The following is a 19,510-nucleotide window of genomic DNA, read 5'->3' as shown; positions in this document are numbered from 1 at the left end:
ATTTTATCAAATAGTTTATATATATATATATATATATATATATATATATATATATATATATATATATATATATATATATATATATATATATATATATATATAAAATATTTATTATTTATATATATATATAAGCTACTTATTATTTATATATATATATATAAGCTACTTATTATATATATATATATATATATATAAACTATTTATTATTTATATATATATATAAATAATAAATAGTTTATATATATATATAAACTATTTATTATTTATATATATATATATATATAAATAATAAATAGTTTATATATATATATATATATATATATAAACTATTTATTATTTATATATATATATATATATCTTCTCTTCTTCTTCTTCTTCTCTTCTTCTCTTCTATCTTCTATCTTCTATATAAATAAAATGAACTCATTTTTTCCCGTCTGATTTTGACATTAATAGGATTAAAAATCAAGATATTACATGCAAATATAATATGCACAAACGGCAGAACAATATCTGAGGTGTGTTATAGGCTTATTATTTCTCAAATTCCTCGATAATCTTAGATTTCTATACTTTTTCTGCTGAGAAGTCACGGCCAAAATCGGTTAAGATCAATGGAAGTGGTAAAATATTTTCTCTCTAATAAATTCCTCCTTCCCCTGCCACCACTTAACACCGTTTGGGGATCGTTCACAAGGAACAGTTGAGAAGAGAACACCGGTTTGGCTTCGTAGTTCTTTCATGTGAAGTTATTTAAAATCACTAAACTAAGCTGCAGTGCTCTGTGGCGTAGTGGTTAGCGTGCTGGACAATTCACATTATATTTTCACGTTCGCGCCGACCTACCGTAGCCGTTTTTTTTTTGTTTTTTTTTTCCCCCTAAACAACTGGAATGGACTTTTCTTGGTTAACGTTGCAGATGTCTTTTTTTTTTTTTTTTTTTCACACTTTATTTTCCTACTTTTAATCATGACTCTGGGTTTGATCCTTCCTACTTATCTACCATAACATTTTTTAAAACTCCCCCCCCCGTCCCGGAAACAAACACTCGGGCAACGCCGGGTACCCCCGCTAGTATATATATATATATATATATATATATATATATATATATATATATATATATATATATGTATATATATATATATATATATATATATATCGAAAAAACAATTTCTTATGATACTGAACAAAAGGTAGTCATCTTTCGATTTTTAGGAAGAAAAGCTAGTATTAAAGATGGGAGGAGGGGCGTTGTCAGCGCTTTAAACTGAGTTATCTCCCCGTGGCGTGTTCAAAAAATTCAAAGATGGCTACCTTCATTGCACTCTCATAAGAACGTGTTTTTCCGCTGTAAAAAAAAAAAAAAACGCGTTTGTATTACTGTACACATAGATTCGAAAAAATTGTCAAAAAACAAATATATAACAAATAAATGTTATCAAAGGCAAGATAAGTTACTTTTCTACCAAACTAGATATAATTCATGTGTTTTTATTCAATGTAACATATTTATTCAGCTCGAAAACCATACAGTGTTTACCGATGTATTGGAACATTCAAGATGGCGTCTGATTCTCTCTTTAACACGGTAAGTTTGGGAAAAGGTGTTATAAATAAAAAATGTAACATGTTTACTCAGCTCGAAAAACATACAGTGTTTACCGATGTGATGTATTGGAAAGTTAAAAATGGCGGCCGATTCTCTCTTTGACACGGTAAGTTTGGGAAAAGAGGGTTAAAAATAAAAAATAAGCAAAATACTGTTAGAAACTCGATCGATATATGTTACCGTGACATAGGCTGACATATATTCGGTGGGTTATTAACAGTATTTTGGATATTTTTTTATTTTTAACCCCTTTTCCCAAACTTACCGTGTCAAAGAGAGAGTCGGGCGCCATTTTTAATTTCCGAATACATTGGTAAACGCTGTATGCTTTTCGAGCTGAATAAACGTGTTACATTAAATAAAAACACTAAAAACATATCCAGTTTGGTAGAAAAGTGACTTATCTTGCCTTTGGTAACATTTATTTGTTATACATTTGTTTTGTTTTTTTGACAATTTTTTCGAATCTATGTGTAAACCCCAAAAAACTACTCGATCAAGTTAAGTGAATTTTTTTTTTTTTTTTTTTTTTCGGAGATCTTCAGTCCAAAAGTGATACAACATAACCTTTTTTTCGATGTTATCATTTTTTAATGTCTTGATTAAACTGTACAAGTACCGTTTATGTTATTCCATTAGTTATTGACACAGCTGAGCTCAGGCTGTCCACTTCATACAGAGGACCAGTCCACTTGACCATTGAGGTTGGGACTAAGGTAGCCTGGTGTTGGTGGCTGGTCAGGTATTTTTTCCAACCAAGTTGTTTTTTTTAAAGCGTCGGGGACACTCTCCCTATATTGTCGGAATTTTATCTTGCTTCCAGATAAATTTGACGTTAAAGTAACTACCCTGAAAAAAAAATGACAGCATGGAATAAAAAGGGGGGGTGTAGTGTTATCATAGAACTACTTTCATACGCGTAACAAGTAAATCATGGCGTATGAATATTGATGTCAACCGCCTAATACATACGTATTCGACAACATGGCGTAGACCTCTACACACATATTTTCAATCTCTCTTCTTATGTAAATATGTCAATAAAGTTCTATATTAAATAAAACCACAACTTGGTTATCAATTACTTATAACAACAAACCTAAACTAACGACAGGGGTAAAGAATAAAATATAAAGGTCTTGCTTTGAAACGAAGAAGAGATTTTATTTACAATAATAAGTTGCAAATTTTTCCCTTTGCAGGCATTAAACTTATGAAACGCCAAGGTAACATGCAATGAAAAAAATAACACTAGTTCTTATAAAGAAGATGTGTGTATCCATTAACGAATACAATAATAAGATTCAAAATAGTAGTTTCTAATCACATTCTCATATGAAATAAATTTTAGGAGAGTACTCACAAATTGAAAGCCAGTCAGGCACGTGCCATTTTTATTTGTTTAAAGTCCTTTTAGAATTTTCTCTCCCTCCATGTTTGCATGCAAACCGTAGACACACAGATGGATTTCAGAAGCAAAACCGCATCGCTTGTCCAGGTTTTTTTTTACCGGATTTTCTTCTTTGTAGGAGATATTAAATTCCTTGTCTCGTAAAATAAGGTATTTTCTTTAAAATAATTTCAATCCTTCTAAAATACGTGCAAAACCATAGCCACGTAGATAGTTTTCATAAGTATGTCTCGTCACATATCCAGGTATTCTTGCCGGGGTTTTCTTCTTTGAAGGATGCTCGTCAAAATTCCATCTTCAGCGCCGGGCAATGAACCAAATGTCCAATCTCCACGCCCGCCGAATTTCAAAAGAGGGTGAAATACGCGCTGGACTCGTGACGTCATCACGGTGCTAGCATTTCCCTTTTCTCAAATTGAAGGTAGTTTCGTACAAATCCAAAATATACGAAACTAAAAATCATAAAGGATACGAAATACAGAAAATCATATATAAGAACCAGATAAAAAATAATAAATGTAAACAGGGGGGGGGGGATGCACCATTATTGGTACAAAAAAATTCAAACACCTTCTAAGATTTTCCTTATGATAATATATTGTTGCAATACATTTATTTTTGTTTATTTATTTATTTATTTATTAAGGTTATATTAAAGTGGTTAGCTCCAAGATGGCTTCCATGTTTTATAGACTTTGTATGCCTGATTGGTGCTTGTTAAGAGTCGACAAATCGATTTTTTTTTTTTTATATATATCGTTTTAAGCAAAAACAATCTTACGTACTTAATTGTCATGCCGAAAATGGTAAATGTGTAGTTTAGTGGCGTAAATTATTTGACAAACAAAAATTTATAGAAACTATTTATTTTTATATAAAACACATTGTTAAACCCAAAGGCTGAAATAAAACCAGGAAAAAAATTTTTATTATTTTTTTCATCATTTTTTTTTATTAGACTAAATATACGCCATTTGAAGCCGCCGTATTGCTTTTAAAATTTGGCCTTTTTAAGGTTTGACAGATTGGCCTTTTTAAGGCCAAATTTGGCCTTTTTTACGCTCTTTCATTACAAAAAATATGGCGGCCAAAAACATAGTCCATGACAGAACGTAAAAAAAGGCCAAAATTGGCCTTAAAAAGGCCAATCTGTCAAACCTTAGAAAGGCCAAATTTTAAAAACAATATGGCGGCTTCGAATGTTGTACATTTAGTCTAATAACAAAAATGATGAAAAAAATAATAAAAATGAATGAAATTTTAAAAACAATATGGTGGCCTCGATTGTCGTACAGTTAGTTCAATAAAAATGAAGGAAAAATAATAAATAGGTACGCACAAAATGAATGCTGATGCTCTTATAGGTGTGTCAGAAACTTTCGAACCCGTCTTTCCAAGCTTATAACTACTCGAAAAATGTAATTCAAACCCTAATTTTTTTTTTCAATTAAAGGACCAAGGACCAAGGTTTCATTAAAAAAGAAAAAATACAAACAATGTGTTTTTTTGGTTTTTTTTTTTTAAGTTTTAAACTTCGGACTTTACAGGTAAATTTCCAAAACAACTGTTCTTTTTTTTGTTTTAAATTTGAATATATTATTTATTGATCTTTTATCTTCAATTTGTGATATATATATAAAACTTTGGCGCATAAATTAATTATTTACTTTTTAGTAGAAATTTCAAAATGGGGGGCGTGAATTAATTCGAACCCCTGTCTTTCCAAGCTTATAACTACTCGAAAAATGTAATTAAAACCCTAAATTTTTTTTTTCAATTAAAGGGGCAAGGACCAAGATTTCATTAAAAAAAAAATACAAACAACGTGCTTTTTTTTGTTTTTTTTAAAAAGGTTTTAAACTTCGGACTTTACAGGTAAATTTCCTAAAAACTGTTCTTTTTTTTTTCGTTTTAAATTAGAATATATTATTTATTGATCTTTATTTGTGATATATAAAACTTTGGCACTTAAATTAATTATTTATTTCTTAATAGACATTTCAAAATAGGGGGGGGGTCGTGAATTTAAAAAATAAGACGTTTGTCTAAAACAGGGTTTCCCAAACTTTTTCAGGCTGGCGCCCCCTTGGCTTCCAGATAGACTCCTAGTTCCCCCTACCCCATAAACACAAGAGAGCTTTTTTTTCCAAAGTGAAAACAACAATATTAAACACAAAATATGCATTTAAAAAACAATGATGTAGTATACGAGCTCGACTTCGTGGGCTTGTAGATATTTTATTTGATCTTCACAATACCCTTAATAATCACATGCAAGCATTTTTTTTTTTTTCCAAACTGAAAACAATATTAAACACAAAATTTGCTTTTCAAAAATAATAATCAATCCAATAAAGCATTTTATTTGGTCTTCACAATTACCCTTAATTTAGTGTTCTTGTTGTAAGGCAACTTTTTTAAAAAAATTTTCTGGGGGGGGATTGAAAACAACAATTACCCTTAATTTACACAAGCAACTTTTTTTCTTTTTTTTGGGGGGGGGGGGATTGAAAACAACAATATTAAACACAAAATATATATTTCAATAATAAATAAACCATTTTATTTGGTCTTCACAATTATCCTTAATTTAGTGTTCTTGTTGTAAGGCAACTTTTTTTAAATTTTTTTCTGGGGGGGGATTGAAAACAACAATTACCCTTAATTTACACAAGCAACTTTTTTTCTTTTTTTTTTGGGGGGGGGGAATTGAAAACAACAATATTAAACACAAAATATATATTTCAAAAATAAATAAACCATTTTATTTGGTCTTCACAATTACCCTTAATTTAGTGTTCTTGTTGTAAGGCAACTTTTTTAAAAAAATTTTCTGGGGGGGGGGGTTGAAAACAATAATTACCCTTAATTTACACAAGCAACTTTTTTTCTTTTTTTTTGGGGGGGGGGGATTGAAAACAACAATATTAAACACAAAATATATATTTCAAAAATAAATAAACCATTTTATTTGGTCTTCACAATTACCCTTAATTTAGTGTTCTTGTTGTAAGGCAACTTTTTTTAAATTTTTTTCTGGGGGGGATTGAAAACAACAATTACCCTTAATTTACACAAGCAACTTTTTTTCTTTTTTTTTGGGGGGGGGGATTGAAAACAACAATATTAAACACAAAATATATATTTCAAAAATAAATAAACCATTTTATTTGGTCTTCACAATTACCCTTAATTTAGTGTTCTTGTTGTAAGGCAACTTTTTTTTAATTTTTTTCTGGGGGGGGGGGATTGAAAACAACAATTACCCTTAATTTACACAAGCAACTTTTTTCTTTTTTTTGGGGGAGGGATTGAAAACAACAATATTAAACACAAAATATATATTTCAAAAATTAATAAACCATTTTATTTGGTCTTCACAATTACCCTTAATTTAGTGTTCTTGTTGTAAGGCAACCTTTTTTAAATTTTTTTCTGGGGGGGGGGGGGGTTGAAAACAACAATTACCCTTAATTTACACAAGCAACTTTTTTTCTTTTTTTTGGGGGGGGGGAATTGAAAACAACAATATTAAACACAAAATATATATTTCAAAAATAAATAAACCATTTTATTTGGTCTTCACAATTACCCCCAAAACAAACATACGAGCATTTTTTTTTCAAATTGAAAAGAACAACATTACACACTAAATATGTTTTTCAATAATAATAATAATTAATTTAATGAACCATTGCATCTAATTACCTCAATACACACATGCGAGTATTTTTTTCTTTTTCAAACTGAAAAAGAATAACATTAAACACAAAACAGGTTTTCAAAAATAATAACTAATTTAGTAAACCATTTTATTTGGTTTTCACAATTACCCCTAATGCACACAATGCGAGCATTTTTTTTTCACGTTAAAAATAACAATATTAAATACAAAATATTTTGTTATAAAATAAAAATCAAATGAATAAACTATTTCATTGTGTTTTCACAATTACTGCTAATGGGATGGGTGTAGTTGGTGTAGGGATATTAGTTTCTCCACATCAGGTTGGAACTCACTAAGAAGAAGATGTAGATCCCCACGTTCAGTAATTCTACGTCTGTTCCTTTGCTTGGAAAGAAGCAAGGCAACTGCACTGAAGCCCCGTTCTACCAAATATGATGTTGGAAAAGCAGTAAAATATATCTTCACCTTGTTCCATAATAGTGGATAGAAGTCAGAGATTTTTTTTTGTAGCCAAAAATCTTGATATGATTTTCTGAACTTTGGACTTAGCTCAACGTCATTTTGGATTGAAATTAATTCTTCCTCTGCCTCTCCTGTTTCCTCATTGCTGACATCTAAGAACGGATTGATTACCCAGTCTGGTATTTTTAGCAATAAACTATATATATATATAGCACAGCCTCCCTCACTGCTGATGAGTTCTTTTTACTAGTGTTATGTTTGGGACCCTTGTCGGAATCTTATCTTGCTTCCAGATAAATTCGACGCTAAAGTAACTAACCTGAAAAAAAAAAAAATTACAGCATGAAACAAAAGAGGGGGAGGGGGTAAAGAATAAAATATAAATGTCTTGCTTTGAAACGAAGAGGAAACTTTATTTACAATAAGTTGCAAATTTTCCCCTTTGCGGGCATTAAACTTAAACGCCAACGTAACATGTAATGAAAAAAAATAACAACACTGGTTCTTATAAAGAAGTTGTGTGTATCCATAAACGAATACAACAATAATGTACAAAATAATAGTATCTCCTAATCACACTCGCATATGAAATTAATTTTAGGAGCGTACTCACAATTGAAAGCCAGTCAGGCACGTGCCTTTTTCTTTTTTTTGTTTAAAGTTCTTTTAGAATTTTCCTTCCCTCCATGTTGCATGCAAACCATAGAGATATTACAGGAGCAAGACAGGAAGGTGGAGATAGCAGATTTGACTTTGATACGGTTGACATCATTTCCTTGCAACTGCAAATTAACTTCATTGAATTTTGTGAATATATCTGACAAATAAGCAATGTCATCCTTCATGCTTTTTAGATCATCACAGAGCCCAGTATTAGAGTCTTGGAAAAATTCTACAACTGTATCAAACAAAGAATAGAAACGTTTCATGCAGTTTCCTTTGAAAGCCATCTAACTTCTGTGTGTAGCAATAAACATTCAAACTCTTCATCATTATCAATGCAAAGCTGTCGAAACAGTCTAGAATTGAGAGAATGTGCCTTGATCTTATTTACTGCTGTGATAACAGTATTCATTGATTTGTAAAGTCGACCACTTAGGTTTATCGCTATTAGATGGATTACACAGTGCACTGTAAGCACACCAGGTACGGCTTTTTTCAAGTACTGATGAAGCCACTATGACGACCTATCATGGATGGAGCTCCATCTGTTGCACATGCAAGAATGTTTGAAAATGGGATGTTTTTCTCTTTGAAAAAAATTCTCAACAACATTAAATACTGACTCTCCTTTAGTGTCTGTTTTAAGTTGTCTTGCGAATAACAGTTCTTGAACCAACTTTTCATCTTTGACAAAACGAACATAAGCGAGAAGCAAAGATTCATTTCCTGGTAGAGTGGACTCATCTATCTACAAGCTAAATTCTGTTGCAGCACGAATGTTGCACACTGTTTCTTCAATGTTTTCAGCCATTTCATCTACTCTTCTTTGAACCGAGTTATCACTGAGAGGTATAGCTTTCATAATTTGATCAGGGGACTTATGTACAACTGTGTGCAGAACCTCTCTTACTGCTGGCAGAATGAGTTCCTCTCCAAAAAATTGTCTTGCACCTACAAAAAAAACAGTTACAAAAGATAGATTTTTAAAAAAGTATAGGAAAATAACCCTTCGAAAAAAAAGTAATTATGTGTCCTTCTACACAAAGGAAAAAACAGTGACGAAAAAAAGTGTCTCTAGAATATGCAATATCTCTTTCTCTCTCAAGATATATATCTATATGTGTGTACTCTCTTACTGCTGACAGAATGAGTTCCTCTCCAATCGCATGAGGCTTACCAGATCTAGCAATCAGCAAAGATATGTTGTATGAAGCACGCAAACCGTCAGTGGATTGTTGTGAAGTGCTAGCAAACATATTTCCAATAGTTTTTCGTTTCTGGAACTTTTCTCGAAGTGACTGAAAATATGCTATATTTTTGTCTGCTTTATCAGAGTGTATTTTTGTTAAATGTTCCAAAAGTCTCGAAGGTTTCATGGCTTCATTTGAAAACACTTTCTCACACAGCAAACGCATAGGTTGCTGTTGGTTCTGTGGTGCCGATACAAATCCATATTTCAGATATTCCACGCTATACTGCCTACACTTCTTTTTTGCTTGGTGTTGGGTTGCCATCATTTATTCTGGAAAAAAAAAAAAACATTTAAGAAATATATCTAATATATAAAAGGCAAATTGTGTGTGTGTGTGTGTGTGTGTGTGTGTGTGTGTGTGTGTGTGTGTTTTGGATGTCTGCTAAAAACTTTTGACAGACACAACAAACATTAACAAACTTGGTATCATATGAAAGCCCCATCCTTCGGATGACAAATATCGAAAAATTAGCCCAAAAGGACCATCAGAAGTCAGTCAGCTGATCGATTTTCTGCAGGGGGGGGGGGCCCCAAAAAGTGACATTTTAATGATATTTATGCGTAATTTATTAAACGCTGAGTCATGTCACGTGACCCTGACGTAAGCAAGCTGTAATGGCGACAGGTTTATGAAAACATTGAATATAGAGACTTTTGTTATCGGTAAAAAAGACACATGATACATATCAAAAATACAAAAATTTCACATTGGGAGAACGTTACCAAAGTTTTAGTACGTTAAAAATAATATATATATATAAAAGCGAAAATGTATGTATGTATGTATGTATGTGTGTTCGCTTTTTCTGTATGTCAACAAAAGGCTTTTTTCAGAGAAGCGGTCGCTCGCTTCACAACTTTTTAAAACATTTTATATCACATATAAATCGTAATATCTCACAGTTAACAACGAAGCTCGCCTGTCTATTTAATTTGCTCGATTTCGGGAAGATAAATATTCAATATTTGTCGCTCGCCGCATGTGGGTTAGTCTTTTTTGCTATAACATCTTGGGGGAGGGAAAAAAAGCGTTCAGCAGTAAATGAATACTATCCCGCAGTCAAACTTGACTTCATTAACTCATTAAAACGGGCACCTGCTAAATCCAAGTAATTAAATAAATTCAAACACGTTTCCGTTAGCATCTCGCGGTGGAGCAATGGTTAACGTCGCACTTTTTTTTTTCACACTTTAATTTACAACTTTGCCTCAACAGTTCGGGTTCGATCCTCATATTTACTTTTTTTTTTAACCCCCCCCCACACACACACCTCCAAACACCCGGGCAACGCCGGGTACTCCTAGCTAGTATATATATAAATGCTTAACACAGAGTACATATGCAATGCATAAAGGTAAAGGTAAAGCTTAGGTGTGTGTGGGTAGGCTATGTCTGTATGTGTGTGCATGTGTGTGTAGGTGTGTGTGTATATGTCTGTGTGTGTGTATATGTCTGTGTGTGTGTGTATATGTCTCTGTGTGTGCATGTGTGTGTGTATATGTCTGTGTGTGTGGGTAGGCTATGTCTGCATGTGTGTGTGTGTGTATATGTCTCTGTGTGTGCATGTGTGTAGGTGCGTGTGTATATGTCTGTGTGTGTGGGTAGGCTATGTCTGTATGTGTGTGTGTATATGTCTCTGTGTGTGCATGTGTGTGTAGGTGTGTGTGTATATGTCTGTGTGTGTGGGTGGAGGGAGTTAAGTGAATGAATGTGTGTGTGTGTGTGCGTACATGCATGCACGTACGTGTGTTCACGAAATAGTATGAACATGTATGAACACTTTGCTAAAAATGGAAAGATAGGCCAAGAAGCCTATCACAACTAACCTAACCTATTTAGGTTTAACTTTTTGGAGAGAGAAAAAAAAAATCTCAAGTTTGTTGTCTTCCGAAGTTTCGAATGCTTCCGAATTTTAGTATACACTGCACCGTAACCCTTTTTAAACCTTTTAGTGTTCTTACATCAATAGACTCCTATTCTGTCACATAGTTAGTATATCAAAAAATTCTGAACATTACAAAATTGAAATTGAAGTGAAATGTTTACATACCTGAGACGAGCTTTAGAGTCGAACCATGTAGCCTAGTTGTTTACAAACTGTGAGACTGATCAGTTTGACATGACCGGAAGTAAGTAGGTTCCAGTGAAGGGTAAGAATTGCAGGATTAGCGGATGTAAATCTTTGACCGTGAGTCACGTAGTACAAAGGGAGACCGACAATTACTTTTATCGGAACCAGGTCAGTTCTGGTTGGATGTGATTAAGACGTGAGAATTACAAGATTAAGAGCGGGTGTGGGAACCCAATATCTAAGGGAGCCGCAGCAGGAGTGTTGATTTCTTTGAAGTTCACCGACATCATGCAGAAGATAAATTTTGTGTAATTATTATATATAGATATAAACATGCATATATATACACACTCAAATGCATCATCGCATTCTTACAAAACGCGCACACACAATAACGCACACACACACACTTTCATATACATGTGCATTCTTTAGCATAAAACACTTTGCCTATTTTCGCTGTATGTGTATGTGTGTGTGTGTGTGTGTGTGTGTGTGTGTGTGTGTGTGTGTATGTTTTTTTTTTTTTATCCTTGTTGGCCCTTATTCTCTTGAGAGGGTAGCCATCCGGCTTCTTAGCGTTAAGCGTTGTCGGGAGGACGAAACCTCCCCCTTGGACAGGACACTAATCTGTCACAAGGAAACTTCCCCGGAATGCAATTGGCTAAATTGCCTGATATCCAGGTCCCCAATTATACTGCTGGGTGAACAGAGGTAATTAGTGTGAAAAACTTGCCCAAAGTCTCTACTCCGCCCAAGACGAGAATCGAATTCGGGTCCTCTCGATGCCAGTCGAGTGTGCTAGTCACTGCACCACAGAGCCATATGTACGTATGTATATATATAATTTGAAAATAATTTCTGACGAGGACGCATCACAGACCGTCTGAAACGCGCGTAAACGATTTCAATGACTTAAAAACATTATTACAATGATCCAAACATAATTCTCAATGAAAAACCAAGACACGGAATAATAAAATGATGTTAAAAAATACACATTGTTGGTGACTACTCCCTTATTTAAATATATATATATATATATATATATATATATATATATATATATATATATATATATATATATATATATTACTTCCGATCAAGGCTGACCTCTTAATCCTTAGGTAAAAGAGCGGCATATCTTTTTATTCTCTTTATCTCGACCGAAAACTCTCCTTTACTTTCGACTGGGGCTGACCCCTTAATCCTCAGGTAAAAAAGTGGCTTATCTTTTAAATTTTTATATTTTTATTACTTGTATGATATTTGATGGTTACCGCAAAAAGTTTGAGGGCTACGGTGTAAGTACTGTAACAGCTACAGCTGCTACACTGTCTCCTCCCTCCCTCAACCACCCATTTTTGCGTTATCGCCCCCCCCAACCGCCCCTTTTTGCGTTAACGCCCCCCAACCGCCCCTTTTTGTGTTACTGCCGCCCCCACCCCCCGATATCAAAGCACGGCCACCAGGGGGGCGGTACCGCCCACTTTGGGAAACGATGGTCTAAAATATTATATTCGGTTTATTGGAAAGAGCATAAAATTTCACATTGACCCTGAAAATATCGTAAAAATAGAATCAATAGAAAAATTTTGATAGATTTTTAAAGTTTAAAAATTGAAAAATACTGAACTCGTAACATTCAATTAATTTCCTTACTGTTTTTTAAAAAATATTTCCATTACTTTTTATACAACTTTAATAGTTTATTTTGGAAGTATAATCCATAACGAAAATAAACAACCCACTTTTAAAAGAGAAATTACGAGTTTTTTATATTTTATTCGCAGTTTCATGTTAGGGGTGTCAAAAATTAAAATTGACAATTCTTTGTTTGACAAAAGTGTGCTTGGACATACTTATTACAATTTTCACCCCAAACAAGGCACATTGCCACTTTGATGTAGGGGGCTACTATCAGGGACATAAGGTACAGGGGTACTATGTAGGGAGTTTCGCAACAAGATGTCAGTTCACGTTACACTTGAACTTCTGCATGTCAGTACAGTTGGGGAAGCAGGGACCCGAAAGGGAATTCCAAAGTCTAGCTGTTCTGGGGAAGAAACTACTGGAGTAGAAGGCTCTCTTACATCTAGGGATCTCTACTGCATAGGGGTGGGATTTAGCTGCTCGTCAGGTTTGTCGGGGGTATTTACGTCGAGGGGGTACAAGTGCTTGTAGTTCGTCAGAGCATTCACCGTTAAAGTACTTGTAGAACAGGCAGAGAGATACAACATTACGTCGATGGGACAGAGGTTGAAACTTAGATGACAGTTCAGGACCTATAAGTGTTGACTCTCTTTTGAACCTTGTCCAGGAGCGAGAGACTAGTGGCAGATGCACCAGCCCAAATATGACAGCAATACTCCATACGTGGTTGAATGATGGCCTTATAGAGGTACAGGATACTTTCGGGCGTTAGTAGCTTTCTAGCACGGTAGAGAGAACCTACTTTCTTCGCAGCAGTCCTGGCAATACTCTTAATGTAATTGTTTCAACTCATGTTTCTTGTGAACGTTAGGCTGAGGAGTTTAAAAGATGTACTTTCAGATAAAGAATCCTTGGTCATTGCTATTGGTGGTAGAGAAGGTTTGTTGTAATTATTGAAGGAAACAAGTTTAGTCTTGGCAGCATTGAATGTGACCATCCATTTTTGCCTCCATTCCACTGCAGATTAGAGGTCATCCTCTAGTGTTTCTACCATTTCTCTAGATATGTGTTCATTTGTTTTCCTGTCGTGTCTGTTATAGAGTGTGGTGTCGTCAGCATATATACCCATCTCACAGGTAATTTTGTCAGGGAAGTCATTTATGAATATTAGGAATAACAGAGGTCCAAGGATAGACCCCTGAGGCACTCCCGCATTCATATTTATTATGAAACATAAGAGTTCAAATAAGTAAAAAAATATTTATTTTTTTACTTATTTGAATACACATATTGAACAAAAACTTACCTTTAAGTTGCAATTAAAAAATTGATATAAACTTAATATTATTGTGTTTTTTAATGGCGTTTTTTCGAATTACTATATACTATAATCAGTTGAATTGCCAAGAAAAATAAACTTCGTAAACATTAATTTTTAAAAGATCAAAACGATTAAAATTCCAGTATCTCAAAACGTTCCGTTACAACATAGATTTTTAATTGTGTTTAAATATTTTTTTAAATATTAAGTTTTAATATAAGCATGACTTTTGTCAGCTATTTTATCGCCAGATTATAACCAATTTGAAAATATTATTGCACAAATATTAAGCATTTTGTAGCCCCCCCCCCATATTTTGTTTGTCTCTTTTTACCGAACAAAATATGGAAGCCCGTAGGTAACCAAAAGAACATTCAGTAAAACCGTATTTGATATACAGATGTTTATAATATTATTAATCGTTAAACTGCGTAAATCTTAAAACCTAACAAAATTATAACAAAGATTAATTATTAATTGCAGTTTGAAGAAGATGAACAAAGGTTTTAAAAAATCATTAAGTCGCTTCTGCTTTTCCATACTTCGTATAATTAAGCTGGTTGGTTGGTTGTTTTACGGCATATCAACCCTTTTCAGGTTATTTAATGCCAAATCCAAAGATTTTGAAGAAAAATGTTTTTAATAGAATATATTTGTTGTTTTCACGTCGGTTTCTATTTAACCCATAGTCGGGACCCTAACAAAAAGAAAAAAAAAAAAAAAAAAAAGAAGGTACTACCACTCCGGGTCAGAGTGGACCTGGGAGCAATGGTAATTAAAGGGTTGCTCCACACTCCCCAAAGCCCACAAGCTAAACACGACTCTTGCCAGATTAAAACCGATTGAAAAATATCATTGCACAAGTATTAAGCATTTTTTAGACCACTCTCATATCTAGTTTTTACCAAACAAAAGTATGGAAGCCGGTAATTAACCAAATAAACACTTGTACATATTTAGTAAAACCGTATTTGATATTTAATATACAAATGTTTATAATATTATTAATCGTTAAACTGTGTAAATCTTAAAACCTAACAAAATTATAACAAAGATTAATTATTAATTGCAGTTTGAAGAAGATAAACAAAGGTTTTAAAAAATCATTAAGTCGCTTCTGCTTTTCCATAGTTCGTATAGTTAACACAAGTCTGACGTCACAGAAACGTGCGGTCCAATCTTCACCATCGTTTGGCAATCCCTAACGAGCTGTTTACAAAAACATTTGTTTTTCGTTACTTTTTTTTTTTTTTTTTTTTTGAGGGGTTATTCAATTATAGAATTTGTATGGATTTTAACAGGTGCTTCTGCAGTTTAATTTATCGGTTTTCCGTAAGTAACGCGCCGACATAGACCGAGCAGAAGAACTGTTTAAATTCTCACAAAAATTCTGTTTACATTGGGGGGAGGGGTATTTTGTTTGTCTCTTTTTACCAAACAAAAGTATGTAAGCCGGTAATTAAGCAAATGAACACTTGTACATATTTATTAAAATCGTATTTCATATTTAATATACAAATGTTTATGATATTATTAATCATTAAACTGTGTAAATCTTAAAACCTAACAAAATTATAACAAAGATTAATTATTAATTGCAGTTTGAAGAAGATAAACAAAGGTTTTTAAAAAATCATTAAGTCGCTTCTGCTTTTCCATACTTCGTATAGTTAATACAAGTCTGACGTCACGGGAATATGCGCTCTGTTTTTCACATTGTTTTTGGGATACCTACCGGTCACATACATATTATGGACACTGTAAGTAGAACTTTAAGAAAAGAATCTGTAAAGTTCAAGCGAGTTTGAAAATTTTCTTTTTTATTTTTAAATAAAAAATAATGCAGGTATCGTAAAAATGTAATTAAACTTAAAAATGTTTAGCGATGAGTGATCATGTCTTATCAAACTTATTAAAAAATAATGAATTGCAGAAGAATGTACGTACTCATCACGAAACAGGATGTTATATTCCAAAAATCATGTAAATTGATAACGTTTTTCAATGTAAAAATTATACTTTTATGATTTGTGGCAATTTTAATAGTATGTTGCAGTTGCTTTTGATTACGGTAATTTGAAGGGAGTTGTCTCTCCCTTGTTTATAAAACATGGCGGATCGAAACAATGTCTCGCCTCGTCATAAAATTTGATTTTCTTAGTTAAAAAAAAAAAAAATCTACGTCACCGATTTATGTAATTTTTGGAATATGCCATCTTTGTGTCAGGTGAATTTAGTTACGTTCGTTAATAGCACACTTCATAATACTAATATTCTAGGCTTTTCGATTTCTCGCGAACAATAACCTAGTCTTTTTTTTTTTTTTTTTTTTACACGGTGGTCACCACTTATCAAGGCCCGGAAGCCACTCAGGGATAAGGGTTATTGCAAGTACAGTACGTTAGTGTGGAGATTTAATGAAGTGTTTACTTTAGAGGGCGGTTCATTAGGAATTTGTTTACGTTGGACTTGAAGACATCCAAGTTGTAGTCAGGTGGGAAGCAGGCAGACGGAACAGAGTTCCACAGGCGTGCAGTGCTAAGAAAGAAGCTTTGTTCATAGAATCTACGTTTTGATTTAAGCACAGATAAAGAGTGGGGAAAATTTTTGACAGTGGATTCAGCTAGACGGGTGTTTTTCGTGAAAGATTGGCGAGGGGGGACCAGAGATTGGAGCTCAGACGAGCACCTGCCATGGAAATAACGATAAAACAAGGGTATGCTCGCAACGTCTCTTCTGTGGGAGAGAGATTGCAGGGTAAAGAAAAGGACATCCCCCACTAAGCCACGAAGTCTATTTTTACTCTGTGAAGGCAGGATAGGCTGTTTTTAGCAGCTCCTGCCCAGATATGGCAGCAGTAATCCATCCTTGGACGTACTTGGCTTTTATATAGATAGAGAATTGCATCAGTAGTGAGATATCTTCTGGAGCGGTAGAAGGATCCCACCATCTTTCCAGCGACCTTGGCAACAGACTTGATGTACGTGTTCCATTTCAGATCAGGAGTAAAGGACAAACCCAGAAGCTTGTCAAAACATGGGGCTTCTTCTAGACGAGAGCCATCCATTTTAATTGATGCCAGATGGGGATCAAAGCGTTGATGATGTATCACGGCCCAGAAGCCACTCGGGGATAAGTGTACAGCAGTCAATGGGATAATATTGTCACATGGAGTACTGTTGTCACATCTGGGTTAGTGCATCTGCTGCTTGTCTCTCGCTCCTGGACAGGGTTCAAAAAAGAGTCGCCAACCTGATAGGTCCTGAACTGTCATCTAGGCTTCAACCTCTGTCCCATCGACGAGATGTTGCATCCCTCTGCCTGTTCTACAAATACTTTAATGGTGAATGCTCTGACGAACTGCAAACACTTGTACCTCCCCGACGTAACTACCCCCGACAAACCCGACAAGCTACTAAGTCTCATCCCTTTACAGTAGAGATCTCTAGGTGCAAGAAAGCCTTTTACTCCAATAGTTTCTTCTCCAGAACTGCGGGTCTTTGGAACTCCCTTCCGGGATTCTGCTTTCCCAACTGCAATGATATGCAGAAGTTCAAGTGTAATGTTAACAAACATCTTTCTACTCTTCTCCCTTCATAATGACCCAGCTAATTAAGTCCCTAATAGTAGGCCCCTGCTTCAAAGTGGCACTGTGCCTTGTTTGGGGTGAAAATTGAGTAAAAAAAAAAATAAATAAATAAAAAAATCGTTAGTAATGGAGATTTGATAAATTGGATTATAAAGGGGGCGGTTTATCAGGAATTTGTTTATGTTGGACTTGAATAGTTTTTCTCTTATGATTGTTGTTTTTTTCGCATCTACACACATCTTAATATTACATATTTAAACGTATAGAATCAATCATTGCTCATTAATTTTATTTTTATTGCGGACTATTATCCATATCTTTAGTTGTTTCACGATGTTTCGGCCAACTATTCCTCCGCCCTCCGTCAGGCAGTAACCGTGACGGACAGGAACTTTGAATCTCCTAACTGCATTCTCAGCAACCGTAGAGATTCAACGTCTCTATCCATGGGCCTCGAAGGGCGATCAAGGTTGGATTTTTTTGTCTTATAAATCCACGTTTATTTATTATCTGATCTTCCATGGTCGAGTCCGTACCGATCAATATATATTATTTAATTGGAATTTATTGAGATGAGTATTATTTTATTATATTTTATTTATTGCGGATGAATCCCAGGTGGGCAAGATCAACGACGCATGAAGTAAGGTATGTCCAAAATAAATGTACCACACACACACACACACACACACACACACACACACACAAAAGCATATGAACAGTTAGATATGAACATATCACAAATAGGTAGAAGATATTAGACGATCATACATGGTCCCCCTTTTATGATACGAATAATACAACACAATTACTGCCTTCCATAGGTGTTGTCGTCTCACCACGTTTTTTGGCAAAGTAAGCCCCTGGCCGGCTTTGGGTAGGATTGAAACCGCTACCTTCAGACAATTCTCACCTGGAACCGTAGAGATTCAACGTCTCTATCTACTGCGCCATGGGCACCGAAGGGCGATCAAGGTTGGATTCTTGGTCTTATAAATCCACGTTTATTCATTATCTGATCTTCCGTGGTCGGGTTAGTACCAAATGGTATATGCATTATTTAATTGGAATTCATTGAGATGAGTATTGTTTTATTATATTTTATTTATTATTTTATTATATTTTATTTATTATGTTATTATATTTTATTTATTATTTTATTATATTTTATTTATTATTTTATTATATTTTATTTATTATTTTATTTATTATTTTATTAATTATTTTATTTATTATTTTATTATATTTTATTTATTATTTTATTATATTTTATTTATTATTTTATTATATTTTATTTATTATTTTATTATATTTTATTTATTATTTTATTATATTTTATCTATTATCTTATTATATTTTATTTATTATTTTATTATATTTTATCTATTATCTTATTATATTTTATTTATTATTTTATTATATTTTATTTATTATTTTATTATATTTTATTTATTATTTTATTTATTATTTTATTGTATTTTATTTATTATTTTATTTATTATTTTATTAATTATTTTATTTATTATTTTATTATATTTTATTTATTATTTTATTATATTTTATCTATTATTTTATTATATTTTATTTATTATTTTATTATATTTTATCTATTATTTTATTATATTTCATTTATTATTTTATTATATTTTATTTAATATTTTATTATATTTTATTTATTATTTTATTCTATTTTATCTATTATTTTATTATATTTTATTTATTATTTTATTATATTTTATTTATTATTTTATTATATTTTATTAATTATTTTATTATATTTTATTTAT

General features: G+C 33.0%; 1 long non-coding RNA gene across 2 annotated transcripts in view; it reads left to right on the top strand.

The window, feature by feature from the left end:
- LOC145270611 (uncharacterized) overlaps positions 1-19,510 on the top strand; it is a 96,823-nt gene that overhangs the window by 41,677 nt on the left and 35,636 nt on the right. The window contains exon 1 of one of the 2 annotated variants that reach the window (XR_013865468.1): positions 15,810-15,894. The exons of the other annotated variant lie outside the window; for it this stretch is intronic. This is a non-coding gene — a long non-coding RNA (uncharacterized LOC145270611). Of the gene's footprint in view, positions 1-15,809; positions 15,895-19,510 lie in introns of those variants that run through there. 2 annotated transcript variants of the gene reach the window in all.

The sequence above is a fragment of the Euprymna scolopes genome, chromosome 46, assembly GCF_053919585.1.
Source record: "Euprymna scolopes isolate OS-2025 chromosome 46, ASM5391958v1, whole genome shotgun sequence".
Lineage (NCBI taxonomy): Eukaryota > Metazoa > Mollusca > Cephalopoda > Sepiida > Sepiolidae > Euprymna > Euprymna scolopes.
The sequence above is the reverse complement of the archived record's forward strand: the minus strand, read 5'-3'. Positions and strand labels throughout refer to the sequence as shown.